The following is a 17,338-nucleotide window of genomic DNA, read 5'->3' as shown; positions in this document are numbered from 1 at the left end:
TCCGTAAATATACTCCTTACTATTTTATTTCTTCTTTTCGTGAAAGATTTTTTTTTCCACGTCGCGATTCTTTTGAAAGCCGCGGCTTTTGGGTGCCTGCGCTTTTCTGCCTGACGCGTGCTGTCCGGATCGGAACTACACCGGCGGCTTTGTACGGCGTGCGGGAATGCAACTGTTTACGCCGTGGGAACTGGGATATTCTTTAGGATAAAACCAATGCAATGCAAGTTTGTTTTAGTTTAGAATTATTATAATCTAAATAATAAAATAATATAAAATAAATAATTATTATGCTAATTTATTATAATCTAGAGTCCATGTTACAGCAGTATGATAAACTCATCCAAGACTGATTATTGAGCTGTTAAAAATACATTACCTTTAGGTACTTGAAATTAATTATAGTAATCACTTTAATACTCTAGATTACAATGTTATAAACTGAAGAAAAAAGGTCTAAGCAGAAGTATGCATGTAATAGTAAATAGTTGCCATAAATTTACGGCGATAGATGTAATTATTTTCTATTTTTATTTGTTTCACATGGTTTCAGATGTAGATCTGCACAAATATCATCCCAGAGCATTACTAAGGACTCGATAGCTCAAAATAAGAATCAAAATTTTTATAGGATATTAACCAGAATTTGATGTGGTGAGAGGATAATATTAACATTGCTCGAAATTAAGTTTAGTTGTAATGCTCTTTTGTTGACTTTATTTTTAGGGTAATAAGAGCATCCTCAATGCCAAAAGCTTATACAAGTGCTTATGAAAAAAAATAGTTGCCATATCATTAAGTGCCTAATCAAAAAAAATTATAATCCAATGCAAGCAACTTGCATAGGTGCTTGAAACTTGGAGTTATTACCTCCGGTTGAGTGCATGGATATGGTTAAACGCCTGCTTAGCATCGATGTTTGATCAAGTGGTGGCTGTAAGAAATAAGCACTGAGTTGATCTGATGTGGCATAAAAAGCCGGGTTTTTCCTATAAGCATTCCTCTAAGCACCTGCGTCGGAGGTGACCTAATGAGGAAATGGTGGATAGGTGATATGATGGGTGCTTATTGTATAAGGAATAACGGTAATATCTTCGAGGTAGGTGTGAAACAAAATATGTTATATGTTTTTTTCTTGGAATGAATCTATATGAGATTTAATAGCATGAATCTTACTAATTGTTTTTTATGAAAAAGACGACGACATCTTTATAGATACCGGAAAAAAACACAATTGTACAAAGTTAGGAATATGTGGACGAAAAAAAACAAGATGGGACTCGAGATCCACCGTGTCATATTTGGATATCAAGCAATAAAGTGGCATGACAAGTTAGCGAAAAGATCCAAAATAAAGACGAGGAAGACATATATTTAATGGTTGACGGCAAAATATCCGAAGGATTTGGTATCTAACTTCTTGATGTTGACTCTCTTAGTAATTTCCTTAAACCTCATCATCAAAACAAGCTTCGAACTAGCTTTTGAGCATGCAAAAAGTATACAAAGCTTAAGACAAGAATACAAGTAGCAATATAATGAACCACAACATATCCCATGGTTGAAGAGCCACAACAAGTAGCAACAGATTATCAATAGTAGAGCCACAACAAGTAACTTCTTGATGATGAACCACAACATATCCCATGGTTGAATATGTGAATACGAAGATTTAGTCTTATATTAGTAGGTGTTGAATAATTTGGTGTTTCCGAGAGACCCTCTATCTCCCCTTACATATAAGAGAATATGGTTACAAGGGCCAAATACCGAGTCACACACAACATCATCCTCCCTTATATATTGTAGTCTCTCTGGTTTTGTATATGTGCTTTTGTGGTTTGGTTTTTGTATCTATTCTTTCTATAAAAAGGTAGATGATTAATCAACTTACAAAACTAATAGATGAAAGAGTATATCAAGGCCTAGAGGGGGGTGAATAGGCGATTAAAAATTAAACCTAAAAAGCGGAAGTTAAAACTTTCGAAAGTTCCGGTCAGGGCTTCGGAACTTCCGACCTTCGGAAGCTCCGTTGATCTTCAGAATTTCCAACAACACTAGATCTAGAACAAGAAATGAATAGATCTAGACAATCAAAACTTAAACAAGCAATCCACCTCCAAGCTTTGCACAAGCAGCAACTAGAGTACGCGCGGCGACCAAAAGCAAAGCTTAAATCACAAAGTTAGAGATATTTCACCACAAGTAGAGACGGAAACTTTTTACCAAAGTTCCAATCCTTGAGGGGATTGTTGTCACGCCCAGAAATTCCTCACACGAATTTCTGAACTTAATTGTGTATTAAATCCCTGTCCAGGACCAGCCAGGGTACACAAAAAGACAATGTTGATTACATAACCATCGTTCTTAGAAATAACTGAAAATAACACTTATTCTAGCGGAAATGCAGCGGAAAGAAAAGGTAGACTAGCTCCAGCGGGTACGGCTCCAGTCCACAGGCAAAGCTTCGACGGTAGATCAGCTCACTCTTGAGAGACACCTCCATCGGACTCAACCTCTAGCTCTGAAGGGGGAAAAAGTTGGGCAAGGCTGAGTACTAACCACCGTACTCAACAAGTAACACGGAAAAGAGGGTAACAAATGATGCATAGGGATTAGCAAGGACAGGCTAGGGTTAGTTGCAAAAAAACAGCAGTTAAACAAATAACAGAGATTAAAAATGAATAAAGATAATTGAATACAGTAAAGGATAAGTAAATAACAGTTGTAAAATACCACAACACTGTCCAACGTTACACCACGTTGCAACAGGCCCAACCACTACTCAACGTTACACCACGTTGCAGTAGTCCCGAGTGAAGACCAGTTTACTCAAGTTATTAAAGGTTCACTAATCACAGTGAAGCTGGGAGTTCGCCCGTAACCGTGGGCACGGCTATTCGAATAGATTATACTCTGATCAGAGGTGTACTACTGTACCCACAAGACACGACTCCACTACACTTGAACGTACGCCGCCATACCACCATGGTATACCGGAAAGGAGACCGTGATAGGACCCGTCACACAACTCTCCCTATTTAATCGCACCACACTTCAGGTTTCACCCCCTCCTTTACACCAAGTCGGGCAGTCCCCTCTTGTGCCTTGGTAGATCCGGAAGCAGCAGAGGCTTTCGTTACACCACGATTGCCCGTCCATACTCCATCATGCCTACCCTTGCCTTGGTACGTCAAATAGTTCGAAGCCATGCTTCAAATCCCACCTTACCCATTTCGGCATGTGGTTAGCACTTAATTACTTCTAGGGTTTCCCGTGAACCGGTCCTTAATTGCCATGGGTGCGACTCTCAAAACCATGCACCCACAGCCCACCATTATCAACATTTTAGTTGACGTTAACCCGAACCGGGTGATGAATCAATGTTACCGCTATTCAGAACTAAGCATGATTAAATGTGGTCCCATGAGCTACTTGTTCTAAGCACGGCTAAGCATTAACCTAAACCTAACTCTAATCAAGTTACCCCTGGTCTAGCAATGAATAAAGTTGGATAAACAACGGCATAATAATAAGGTTTACCCGAAAAATAACATACAGTAAATACTTTAATTAAAACAATGCATATTTGAATAAAGAAAGCAGGGAGTTTGCAATAATGGGTTCAATATGATCAAAGATGAGTGCCACTTGCCTTGCCCTGGCCCCTGGGGAACTTCGGCGACGATCTTGAAGTAAATCGGCTCTTCGGCGGGGTCCGAATCTAAGCGAGAAAGCACAAGAATAAATAAAACAGGCACAAACTCTACTGAAACAGCAAAAGAAAGTATTTTTAATGGATGCTTGACAATTTTATGAATTTAATGAAATTTGAATGGACCTAAACAGAGACTAGATGAATTACTTATGAATTTTAGAAGTTTTCTGGTTTTTAACTAAACAGAAAAGTCCTAAATCAATTATTGCGCCATTAATGACGTCAGCGAGGAGAGAGGAGACGCTGACGGGTGGGGGCCACCCGTCGGTGGAAGAGAGGGGAGAGGAGAGGCTGACAGCTGGGTCCCACAGGAGGAGAGAGGGAGGAGGGGCGCGGCGGCGACTGACGGGTGGGGCCCGCTCGTCAGCGGCCTAGCACAGAGGAGTGGGGAGGGAGTTCGGCCGGGAGAGAGAGAGGGGCGGCAGCGCCCGGGCGCGGCGGACGGCGACCGTTGGAGGGCGGCGTCCTGCGACGAGCGGCGCGAACTGGCGGGCGGCGGCGAACGGCGACGGCGGCCGGGGACTGGAACGTTGGCGGCGCGCGGGGCGGCGGCCGAGCGCGGTGCACGGCGACGACGGCGCGGCGGCACGGCGACGGCGGGCGAGCGCGGGAAGCCAATTGTTATTTACGAATTTCTTTTTACGATTTTAGACTTAGGACAAAACTCCGGGTGTGACAGTTGTACTCTCTGTTGAGGAGCTCAAACTTGAGCCGAGTTTCATCACCCTTTCCTCGAGGTTGCACTCGTGCACTCTCCTGAGGTGTCTCTTCCCTTTCGGAGGTGAGACCCAACCTTCACGAACTTTTTCCGGAGCACGACAAGAACTTTGGTGGCTCGAGGAACGATGCCTAGCTGTCTAGGTGTCCTCAAACACCAAGAGTAACAAGCTCGCAACAAGTTCTTGAGGATGATGAATCTAGTGCTCAAGAATTCTCATGAAGTCAACACCAAGCACTCAAACCAACTCAAAACAACCAACTCTCACACACATAAAATCCAAATCACTTAGATTCGTGGAGAGTAGTAAGTAAGAAAGCAAGGCTCAAAGTAAATCTTAAGAAATCAAGCTAAGGGCCAAATGAGTAAGCAATGTGAGCAGCAACCCTAGATTGGGGGTGGGAGGGGGTATTTATACCCCCCACTCAATTTCTGCCCGTGGGGGCAAAAGATACTCTCTTCGGAACCGTCGAAGGTCCCATTCAGAACTTTCAGTCAGTTCAAATAGCAGCCCCCAATACTCAGAAAATTCAAAGTCAAATGCGAAAAGTCAAGTCTTCAGAAGTTCCGGTCACAACCTTTGGAACTTTGTTAACACCAGATTTTAGCAAATCGCCATTATGGATTAGTCTGTGATTAAAGACCGAATCAGATAGGAAATAGGGCAATCGGATAAATGACCAAGTGGAATACGACTTGGATTCAGCCGATGGAGTCTGGATTGGATAATAAATAGAGTCCGATTGGGTCTAGAATATTACAGATAGATTCGGGAATAATCAGAGTCCGTGTAATTTAATTTTATCTATTAGCTAGAGTTAGTTTGGATTTTTTCCTATATCTCTAAGAGAGTTAGAGTCCGATTAGGACTGGTGTGCATGTTAGAGATATAATCTACTTAGGAGTTTGCTATTTCTTTTTATCTATTGGGAGTTGTATGTTGTGTCCAACAAGGCTAGCCTTCACCCAAATATGTATGGCCTGGGTCACTGTAAACCATCTACACATCAATTAGATCAACTACTTTTGGCGCATCGCCACCTTGTTGTTCAAGGTTTTTAACTCCGGCGGAACTTGGCACCTGACGTGGGGCTGTATCATCTCGATCTCCGACGGAGGGGTAAGTCCTATGTTCCGTCGGGCCACGGTAATCGCGCGACTAGATTAGGACTGTCTCGGTTCGGTCCGATCTTCTAATCTAGTTGTGCGATTGCCAGTTATCGTATCAGTTTGAACTCGAGTTACTTCGATATCTTGAGTTGATCTGGTCGGCCACTTTAGACGATCTACATTGGTTTGATATTTGCTATTTGACATATTCAATCTAGTACTGTCTCGGTTAGGTCCGATCTAGTAGATTGCTTTTGTCAGAGGTTTATATCAGATTGATGCATCTTGCTCATAGTTTTATTAGAGTAACAACCGATAAGTTATCCATCATCGGCTCATTGGCTTGATAGCAATCTAGATATGTTTAGTATCCATTCTGATATTGCTAGGCATAATCTTGAACTGTCTCGGCTGGGTCTGATCTTCTATGATTATTCTTAGTAATCTGGGCTAGATATTTTATAGAACTTGGTCGTTTGTCAGTCGTTTATAGCCGATGATTTTTGCCGATCTACATGCTTATCATATTTACATCAATAGAATAGCCGATTGCTTTACTGCATTATTTCTATATCAATCGGCTTGATTTAGTTAGATCGGTAGTGATTTATGTTGAATCGGCTTATGAGGAATGCATGTTAATTGGTTTTGGCCGATCGCAACACATGATTCATTGTTTATTCCAAGTAATTCGTCTGTTTATTTATTAGCCTTATCGATCTTCATGTTTCCTATAATCATATCGTGCTCGACTTCATATTGTCTTGGTTAAGTCCAATATCTGTACGTCTAGTTCGATCTGGTTATAGTGGCTTGTCTGATCGACTAAGATTAATAAGTAACTTGTCGGATTGCGTTGGTCTAATATTTATTTCAAGTTTATATCCATTGGTGTTTCTAGCTGATCCATGTTTTTTACAGCCGATCGTTCATCCTATCGGCTAACCGTTGCAGCATCAGCATTTGGCCGGCTGGATATTTAGTCACCTATCAGCTTGATAGCCGATCGGATTGTTTTACTGTTCATCTTGTCAGTTGCAGGATCAAACTGACTGGCACGCTCGTGCACCTTTTCTAATATTTAGGTCCTGCACTAGAGGTGTCTAAGATTGACTCTCAGGCCTTCGTGTGTGACACGTCAAATCGTATTTTTGACGTCAACACATTTTTGGCGCCTGGTGGGACCACGTGCTATTTTTACCTACAAGCGATCGTCTGAGAAGAAGTCAGAGATGTCTTCCGAGGGAGTCAATGTCAACAACTTAGTCACAATTGAAGATTTGATAGAGGAATAGAGGCGTCTGGTGGAACAACATGTGGCAGATTTTGAGAAGCGTTGTCTTCAATCTTTCGTTATGACACCAGAAGGGCCAATTCAGAAGATTCAATTCTCCAAGCCGATGGTCAAGACACTTCAAGATACAGTTGATGAATCGGTTTGCCGAGCCTTGTTCGATCGATCTGGAGTTTTGATGAACACATTGCAAGACTTGATCAAGACAATACTCAATGAATACACCGCTCAAGAGATTCGACTCGGGGGGCAATATCGGCCAGGAGGATCTGATCAATATTGGCATGGAGAGTACAATGCATGGGAAGATGAGTTGACCGATAAAGTCATTGAGGTAATGAGGGAACAATTTGGGATTAGACTAAAAAAGCAAATAGATCTGTATTGGTGACCATATCCTGAGTGGTTTGATAGGGTTCCGTTGCCTCGCCGATATAGGATCCTAGAATTCTCTTTGTTTTCAAGGCAAGGTGATGCTTCCACGATTGAACATGTTAGTCGATTCATGGCGCAATGCGGAGAGGCATCGGCTCATGACGCTCTGAAGGTTTGGTTGTTCCCGCTGTCACTTTCTGGATCGGCATTCACGTGGTTTTCATTGTTTCCTCTAAATTCTATCAGAAGTTGGGCCGAACTAGAGAAACAATTTCACAAATATTTCTTTGCTGGGATAGATGAGATAAGACTTAAGGACTTAATTCTGGTTAAGCAGCAGGAAGGAGAATCGGGTATGGAATACATACAAAGATTTCATAATGTCCACAGCCGATGCTATGGTTTGAGATTGAATGATAAACAGATGGCAAAGCTTGTGTTCAGAGGACTGCTAGAACCTATCAAAGACAAATTCTTTTGTCATGAATTTGCAAGCTTGGCCTATCTCATTTAGACAACATCGGTTCATGAAAGCCGATTACAAGAAGAAAAGTTTTGGAGTTATCGTAGCCGGAGCAGAGAAGATAATTTTGAAGCATGAGTTCTCATACTTCAAAACTGGGGGGCATGTGTTAACAACAAATTTTAGCAAATCGCCGTTATGGATTAGTCTGTGATTAAAGACCGAATCAGATAGGAAACAGGACAATCGGATAAAAGACCAGGCGGAATACGACTCAGATTCAGCTGATGGAGTCTGGATCGGATAAGAAATTGGGTCTAGAATATTACAGATAGATTCACGAATAATTAGAGTCCCTGTAATTTAATTTTCTCTATTAGCTAGAGTTAGTTTGGATTTTTTCCTTTATCTCTAAGAGAGTTAGAGTCCGATCGAGACTTGTGTATTAGAGATAGAATTTATCTAGGAGTTTGCTATTTCTTTTTATCTATTGGAAGTTGTATGTCGTGTCCAACACGGCTAGCCTTCACCCCAGGGTATAAATATGTATGCCCCGGGTCATTGTAAACCATCTACACATCAATTAGATTAACTTCTTTTGGCGCATCGCCTCCCTCTTGTTCGAGGTTTTCAACTCCGGCGGAACTTGGCAACTGACGTGGGGCTGTATTGTCTCAATGTCCGACGGAGGGGTAAGCCCTATGTTCCGCCAGGCCACGGTAATCGCGCGACTAGATTAGGACTGTCTCGGTTCGGTCCGATCTTCTAATCTGGTTGTGCGATTGCCAGTTATCGTATCAGTTTGAACTCGAGTTACTTCGGTATCTTGAGTTGATCTGGTCGGCCACTTTGAGCGATCTACGTTGGTTTGATATTTGCTGTTTGACATATTCAATCTAGCATTGTCTCGGTTAGGTCCGATCTAGTAGATTGCTTTTGTCAGATTGTTTATATCAGATTGATGCATCTTGCTGATAGTTTTATTGGAGTACTAGCCGATAAGTTATCCGGTTTTTCTCGTTTTCTGCATAAATACTTACTAAACTGTTAAACGATGTATTTTTTTAAAGTTTTTTTTGAAGGTTATTTTAAAAAATTGTATTAATCTATTTTATTTATTTTAATTAATTATATACTAATTTATGACTACTTTTATGCCAAACGCGGAGACTAGTCTTGTTTCTAAACATTGCCACCGGACTGTACGATTCGGACTCTAACTTCGACTGGAACGCTGGGACGAAAGCCAGTCGGCGGCGGGCTCGGACGCCGAGGCTAGCCATGATCGTACGTACTACTTACTCCAAACTCCGACTTGGAAGCAACGACCAGGTAGCGGCTATATATATCGCTCGGCTTCGTCTATCGAATCCGGACGAACACCACGACGACATGGTGGGGCGCGGCGAGGGAGAGCAGGCCGTGAAGGCTCTCCGGCGCGCGGAGGAGCTCTTCCTCGCCGGCAACGTCCGCAGCGTGCACCGCCAGGCCGTCAGGGCGGAGCGGCTTTGCCCGTCCCTCCCGGGCCTCGCCAGCGCGCTCGGGCGTACCAGGTCCACGCAGCCGCCGCCGCGGGGGGCGGCCGCAACAGCTGGCGCGAGGTCCTCGGCATACGCCCCGGCGACGCCGCTACGCAGGACACCGTCAGGAAGCAGTACCGGCGGCTGGCATCGCTCCTCGTCCACCCGGACAACGCCCGCTGCTGGGCGCCGCCGCCGAGGGCGCCTTCAAGCTGCTGCGCGCGGCGTGCGAGGACGCCCTCAACGTCGGCTGCGCCAGGGTCGACGTGGGGACGTCGTCGACGAACCGCCCGTGCGGGCCTCCGCCCCGGGCCGCCCAGCCGCCTCCGCCGCCGATGTACTGGCGCCCGAGGCCATCCTCGTCTACTGCCCCTCCTGCAAGAACGAGTTCGCCGGGAAGATCGGGCGCGTGGAGCAGCACGCCGGCATGAGGTGCGCCAGGTGCCCCGAGTGGGTGAATCCGCCGTGGCAGAAGTGTTAGTTAATTCATTTCTAGAAAACACCAGCTAAATCTCCATCTCTCTCTTACTTTCTTGAAGCACAAAAGTCAAAGATTGCTAACACTGTAAAATTAAGTTTAGTCATGTCTACTCATCTAGTAGTTTGTAGTAGCTTGTACTGGCTAGTAAAAACTAGAAAATTTAGTGTATCAGGAACCTTCCTCCATGTCGGTTTGGCAGCCTATAAATAGGCAGGCAGAGGCAGCCAAGGCTCCAAGTAACATGAATGTGTGTACGTGTAAAGAAGCAAATAACAAGAAGCAAGACTTCAGCCCAACTAAGTACTCTGTTCTCCAACTAAGTACTCTGTTTTCTCTAAGTCCTTCACGAGCTCTCTCTGCCCATTTATAACAAGTCGCTTGCTAAAAAAAAAAAGAAAATACCAACAACTGGTATCAGAGCTCCTAGGTTCGAGTCCGGCGTATAGGAGGAGCGCGGCGTATCGGCATTGTTATTTGAGGCTGCAAGTATGGCTTCAAGTTCGGGCGCCACGGTGGCGCAGTCTATTATTCCTGTCTTTGCAGGAGAAAATTATGATATATGGAGTATCAAGATGCGGACGTTGCTGCTATCTCAAGGATTATGGGATATTGTTGAGAATGGCTAGAAATAGTATTCCGCTGAAGACAATCCTACGGAGGAACAGAAAAAAGCTTTGGCGGAGAACCGGATGAATGACGCCAAGGCCTTGATCCAACAAGGAGTTACGGAAAGTTTATTTCCGCGTATTATTGGAGCCATGAAGTCGAAGTAAGCATGGGACAAGTTGAAGGAGGAGTTTCAAGGATCTGAAAAGGTACTTGCTATTAAACTTCAAAGTCTAAGAAGACAATTTCAAAATTTACAGATGAAGGAGTCAAAAAAGATAAAGGATTATTTTTCAAAAGTTATTGAGATTGTTAATAAAATGCGGCTCTATGGTGAAGACATTAAGGATCAAAAGGTTGTTGAGAAAATTTTAATCAGTTTGCCTGAAAAATATGAGTACATTGTTGCTGCTATCGAAGAGTTAAAAGATTTATCATCTCTCACAGTTCAGCAACTAATGAGCTCGTTGGAGTCTCATGAAGAAAGGAAACTTCAACGTGAAGGGACCTCTCTTGAAAATGCATTTTAGTCAAAATTAAGTTTTAGGCCCCAAAACACAAGGTTTCGCGGGAATTTTTAGAAAAAATGAATTTCCACCGCGGGACCGTGTTTTTCAGAAAAATGTTTTTCCAAGGCAAAATATGCAGAAGGAGGAAGATCAAGAAAGAAGAGAAAAAGGTACGTCTAATTCAAATTTATGGTGTGATATTTGCAAAAAATCTAGTCATATCACAGATATGTGTCGGAAGAAAATGACTTGCAACAAGTGCAAGAGAAAGGGTCATATTGCAAAATATTGCAGAACTCGAGAATTAAATCAAGCAAATTTTTCACGAGAAGAAAAATCTGAAGAAATGGTTTTCTCTTGTCAAACTGCTCAAGAAGAAAAAGATGATGTTTGGGTTATTGACAGTGGTTGCACTAACCACATGGCTGCTGATCCAAAATTATTTTGAGAAATGGATTCATCTTATCATGCAAAAATTCATATGGGCAATGGTTCCATAGCCCAAAGTGAAGGCAAAGGTATGATTTCTGTTCAAACTGCAGACGGTCCAAAATTTATAAAAGATATTTTACTGGTACCTGATTTAAAACAAAATTTGCTAAGTATTGGACAACTTCTAGAACATGGGTACGCAGTTTATTTTGAGGATCTTTCTTGCAAAATATTGGACCGTAAAAATAATAGTCTGGTTGCTAAAATAAATTTGGAGAAAAACAGAAATTTTCTATTAAGGATGAACCACCCAAGTCAAATGGATTTTAGAAGTGAAGTTGATATTTCTGATTTATGGCACAAGAGAACGGGTCATCTCAATTACAGAGCACTAAAGCTGCTCAGGACAAAAGGAATGGTCCAAGGCCTTCCATTTATTACCCCCAAGTCTGACCCATGTGAAGGTTGTGTATTTGGAAAATAAATACGAAGTTCTTTTCCACGTACGGAGCCTGGAGAGCTAGTGCACCATTGGAACTAGTGCACACTGATATAGTTGGTAAAATACCAACAATGTCAGAAGGAGGTAATTGGTACTTTATCACATTTATTGATGATTACACAAGAATGATCTGGGTATATTTTCTAAAAGAAAAATCAGCAGCCCTTGAGACATTCAAAAAGTTTAAGGCCATGGTGGAAAATCAAAGCAATCAGAAAATTAAAGTTTTACGTAGTGATCAAGGAGGAGAATATATCTCAAAAGAATTTGAGAAGTATTGTGAAATGCTGCCATAAGAGGACAATTAACGACAGGATATAGTGCTTAACAAAATGGTGTCGCTGAAAGAAAAAATCGGACAATTAATGATATGGCAAATTCTATGCTTCAAGATAAAGGTATGCCTAAATCTTTCTGGGCTGAAGCTGTTAATACATCAGTTTACATTTTAAATAGAAGTCCTACCAAGGCAGTATTAAATCGTACACCATTTGAAGCTTGGTATGGTAAAAAGCCTATCATTGGTCATATGAGAATATTTGGTTGCATTTGTTATGCTCAACTGCCAACACAAAAGAGAGTAAAATTTGATAATAAAAGTGATAGATGCACATTTGTTGGCTATGCTGATGGTATCAAAGGTTATAGACTTTATAATCTGGAAAAAAAGAAAATTATTATCAGTAGAAATGTGATTTTTGATGAAAATGCTAGATGAGACTGAAAGGTTCCAGAAGATACTAGTAATACATCATTGCCAACCACCACCATCACATTTGGCCAACCAATTATGCATGATAATCCTGAAGTAGAAGATCATACTCCAAGCCCACAGTCATCAAGTCCAAGGAAGGTCAAGTTCAAGCTCTAGTTCACACTCAACCCAGCAAGTGATGAGCTTGTATCTACACCGGAATCACCTCCAAGATGGGTAAGAAGTATGATCGAATTATTAGAATCTACTTCTCAACAAAGAGGTTTAGAACAACATGAATTTTGCAATTACTCTGTTGTTGAGCCTCAAAGTTTTCAAGAGGCAGAAAAACATAAAAATTGGGTAAAAGCCACGGAAGATGAGATTTATATGATTGAGAAAAATAATACATGGGAATTGGTTGATCGTCCTAAAGACAGAGAAGTTATTGGAGTTAAATGGGTTTATAAAATAAAATTAAATCCAGATGGCTCAGTACAAAAATACAAAGCAAGGCTTGTAGCAAAAGGATTTAAGCAAAAGCCTGGCATTGATTACTATGAGACATATGCTCCTGTTGCAAGGCTAGAGATAATTTGTACAATAATTGCTCTAGCGGCTCAAAAGAGATGGAAGATTTATCAGCTTGATGTTAAATCAGCTTTTCTCAATGGGTATCTTGAAGAAGAAATTTATGTTGAAGAACCAAAAGGTTTTTTAGTTAAAGGGGGAGAAAATAAAGTTTACAGACTAAAGAAAGCATTGTGTGGATTAAAACAAGCACAAAGAGCTTGGTACGGTCAAATTCACAAATACTTTATTCAGAAAGGATTTGCCAAGAGCATAAGTGAGCCCACTCTCTATGTTAAAAAATCAGGTACGAGTATTCTAATTCTCACTATACGTTGATGACTTAATTTATACTAGCAATAGTGAGGAGATGATGCAAGAATAAAGACATGATGAACACATATGAAATGAGTGATTTGGGCTTACTGCACTATTTCTTGGGCATGGAGGTATATCAAAGTGACGAAGGAATATTTATATCACAGAAGAAATATGCTGAAAATATTTTAAAGAAATTTAAAATGGAGAATTGCAAATCAGTCACAGCCCCCTTGTTGCCAAATGAAAAGCAAATGGCAAAAGATGGAGCTGAAAAGGCAGATCCATCAATCTACAGAAGCTTAGTTGGAAGTTTATTATATTTGACTGCAACACGGCCAGATATTATGTTTGCCGCTAGCTTATTATCAAGGTATATGTCTAGCCCAAGTCAGTTAAATTTTACCGCTGCAAAAAGAGTTCTACGGTATATCAAAGGGACCGCAGATTATGGTATATGGTATATAAGCCAGTCAAAGAATCAAAATTAATTGGTTATACCGATAGTGATTGGGCCGGATGTCTTGATGATATGAAGAGCACGTCTGCTTTCTCACTTGGCTCAGGTATGTGCTCTTGGTCTACAAATAAACAAAATATTATTGCTTTGTCTTCCACAGAAGCAGAATATGTAGCAACATCAAAAGCTGTGTCATAGGCTATCTGACTAAGAAGAATTATAGAAGATCTAGGCGAGAAGCAAAATGAGCCCATAATAATTTATTGTGATAGTAAGTCTGCTATCGCAATCAGCGAAAATCCAATCAGTCACGACCGAACGAAACACATTGCTATCAAGTATCATTATATTCGAGAAGCAGTGGATCATCGAGAGGCTAAATTGGAATTTTGTTCCACATATGAACAATTAGCGGACATATTTACTAAAGCTCTGTTAAAGAAAAATTCATCTGCAACAGAGATCTAATCGGAGTCTGCAAGAAATGAATTAAGGGTGAGTTTGTTAGTTAATTCATTTCTAGAAAACACCAGCTAAATCTCCATCTCTCTCCTACTTTCTTGAAGCACAAAAGTTAAAGATAACACTGTAAAATTAAGTCTAGTCATGTCTACTCATCTAGTAGTTTGTAGTAGCTTGCACTAGCCAGTAAAAACTAGAAAATTTAGTGTATCAGGAACCTTCCTCCATGTCGGTTTGGCAGCCTATAAATAGGCAAGCAGAGACAGCCAAGGCTCCAAGTAATGTGAATGTGTGTACGTGTGAAGAAGCAAATAACAAGAAGCAAGACTTCAGCCAATAGTACTCTGTTCTCCAACTAAGTACTCTGTTTTCTCTTAGTCCTTCACGAGCTCTCTCTGCCCATTTATAACAAGTCCCTTGCTACACAAAAAAAAATAAAAATACCAACAAGAAGAAGCCCCTGGCGAAGAAGGAGCCTCCGACCGGGCCGGAGCGCCAGGTGTTCCAGTGCCCGGCGAAGTGCCCGGAGTGCGGAGCGCAGTACGCGTCCATGGTCACCGTGCAAGGACCCGACCAGGCTACTACGACTATCAAGTCCCGAACATGAGTAAACCGTTGCTTCCATGCCACTAGATGCTGGCGCCGCTACTTCAAAAAACAGTATATGAATTTCTAATGACATGTACTCTTATAAGTGAAAATTTAAACTTTTGTTATCTTAAATTTACAATTTATTTTGGATTTTTTATCGTAGTTTATTTTCTGTCTTTTAGATGTTAAGAACACATATTCATTATATTTTATTTGTAAATATGTTGTTTGGCTTTTTCTGTAAATAACCAAACAATCACCCCTACATATGTTACTGTTTATATATATACACTATTTTTCATATGTATAGTATGTTATTGTTGGTACAGGACTAGAGGAGAACTCGGTTAATACTGAGCACCCAGCACAGCAGTGAACACCTCGGTTGGCCATCATCTCTTTCACGGTAACAAGCCATCCAATGTACGGAGTAATTATTTTTCTCTATAAACATGCATGGGCATAGATGAACCAGATGTCTACGTGCCGGGAACATACAGTAGTAAAATAACTTTCTTGTGGATTGGATTTTAATATGTCGAGGAATGTCATTTCAACTTTTGCATATCAACCAAAAATAGTTATCAAAATTTGTGAGAAAAAACTGAATTTCAAAACATGCAAATTATAATATGCTTCTATAAGTTAAAAAAACATATTAAACAGTGAGGAGGGAAACCACAGTATACTCTTCAAAGCTACTGCAGGAAATAAGCCATCAAATCTAGAATATAAGGCCGCGCCATCTGCGTGCCTCCCTGCTATGCCCACATCAGTGTTATTTGTTTAAGCCGTTGGATATCCATTGCGTGGCTCCAATGCAAGCAGCGCGGATGGTAAAATCAATCGGTGGAGTTCCTACAAAGAATACAAGGTCATGCATGCTTGCCCTACTTCTGTCTGGTTGTGCATGCATGCATCTTGGTAGCAATAGATGACTAGATGCTAGTAGTAGCAGATGATATTGGATATGCATATAGTAAGTCTGCATGTTTTACTATTGGCAGACAATGGCATTTCATTGCAGCAGCATGCAGCAAGCAACCAACGTATATATCTTCATAAAAAACAAGCAACCAACTAGTTGTACCATCCATGTAACTTTTTTAGCTTTTGCATGTTGCACGTACCTTTCCCTTGTCTATATAGCCACATGATTGCATTCTTTAATCTGTATACTCACATAAGTGCAAGCAGTGAACATCCGATATATAGTTTCCACTTCACAAGCAATTATCATTCAACATATCCATAGCGATACAAGAGCAAGGTAAATGGAATAGAGTTTATGATTTTTCGCAAAAATCATTGCTAAAATATAGTGGTGGACTTAATTAACATGATGGGCTTAACATACAAGACCTATAGAAATGATTCTATGGCCAATAACTTGTGTTGTAACTTGAATAATTATAACATGACTGACCCTGATGCTAAATTGCTATACAACTTGACTGACTATGGTATTACTATTCAAATACTTGCTAACTTATCTGGTTAACCTCAAGTGTTGATCCTAATGACTTTCTAACTTGGTTCATTACAAAGGAGTACGAGTTATCAATTCTAACTTACTGGCTAACATGACTGATGAACAGATAATATTGACATGTAGTCTATCCATTCATTTATTTTGCCTATTTAGTGTGTTTTCTAATAGATTGTTACAAACCTAGATGTCTTTTCCTATCTACATATTTTAGTGGTTATTGGTAGCTAAAATTATGTTTCATGGATAGTGCACGTTCCACAAGTAAGAAAAAAGCCTGTGAAAAACAAACTACGTACTTTTTTAGCAGGTGCATTTATCTTATACTTTGATTCGCTTAACATGGTATTTTTTTGAAATTATATATGTTGCGAGTATCGACCTATTGTCATTCTTCATGTCATATTTCTCTAGGTTTGTTATTATTTATTGTATTAAATAATAAAATCTCAAATGTAGGTTTGAGTTTATATTCTATTGGAGGGACGATACGTGAAAGGCAACAACGTCGGAATTCATAATAAAAGCAAAGAAAGGAAGGTACTTGAAACATGTAGTAAAATAGTATATTCTCTATTAGATATTGTATTAGATATTGCATGAGTAACACCTGTGTTACCCCTAATTTAGAAAATCGTTTGTCTGAGTCAAAAGAAGATACAATATCTAGACAACAAATTCCAGGTAATTAATACCCTTGATGTTTAAAATGAGCATAAACTTGATAGGATAGTGTCATAAATAATTACAGCCTTTCTAACTAATGGTTTATTTTATGGTAGCTCATTCAAACAATAGCTCTTATTACGGACCTCCTGCTCATGTATGCCAATATTGTGGTGTTTAGTTTTGGTACCAAGAGCGTGTGAAGAGGTCTTATTCAAGTAAAGGAGGTCATATTCGTTTTCATCTTTGTTGCAGAGGTGGTACATATTTGAAACCTCCTCCTTTTTTTTGGCTAAATTGCTAGATCCAAATGGTGATATTTTATCTAAATACTTTCTTAAATCTATTAGATCGATCATA

At 40.5% G+C, this 17,338-nt stretch overlaps 1 long non-coding RNA gene across 2 annotated transcripts; it reads left to right on the top strand.

Moving 5' to 3' along the window:
• The first annotated feature begins 14,494 nt into the window (after positions 1-14,494).
• Positions 14,495-16,990, top strand: LOC107305142. Of its 2 annotated transcripts, XR_001551250.1 has the most exons (4): positions 14,495-14,892; positions 15,153-15,229; positions 16,772-16,852; positions 16,943-16,982. It is a non-coding gene; the product is annotated as an uncharacterized LOC107305142 (long non-coding RNA). The 2 variants fall into 2 exon arrangements; XR_001551249.1 differs by having other exon boundaries at positions 16,772-16,990.
• Positions 16,991-17,338: the final 348 nt, after the last annotated feature.

This window comes from Oryza brachyantha, chromosome 10 (assembly GCF_000231095.2).
Source record: "Oryza brachyantha chromosome 10, ObraRS2, whole genome shotgun sequence".
NCBI lineage: Eukaryota > Viridiplantae > Streptophyta > Magnoliopsida > Poales > Poaceae > Oryza > Oryza brachyantha.
Note: the sequence above shows the minus strand (reverse complement) of the source record. Positions and strands in the feature narration are given on the sequence as shown.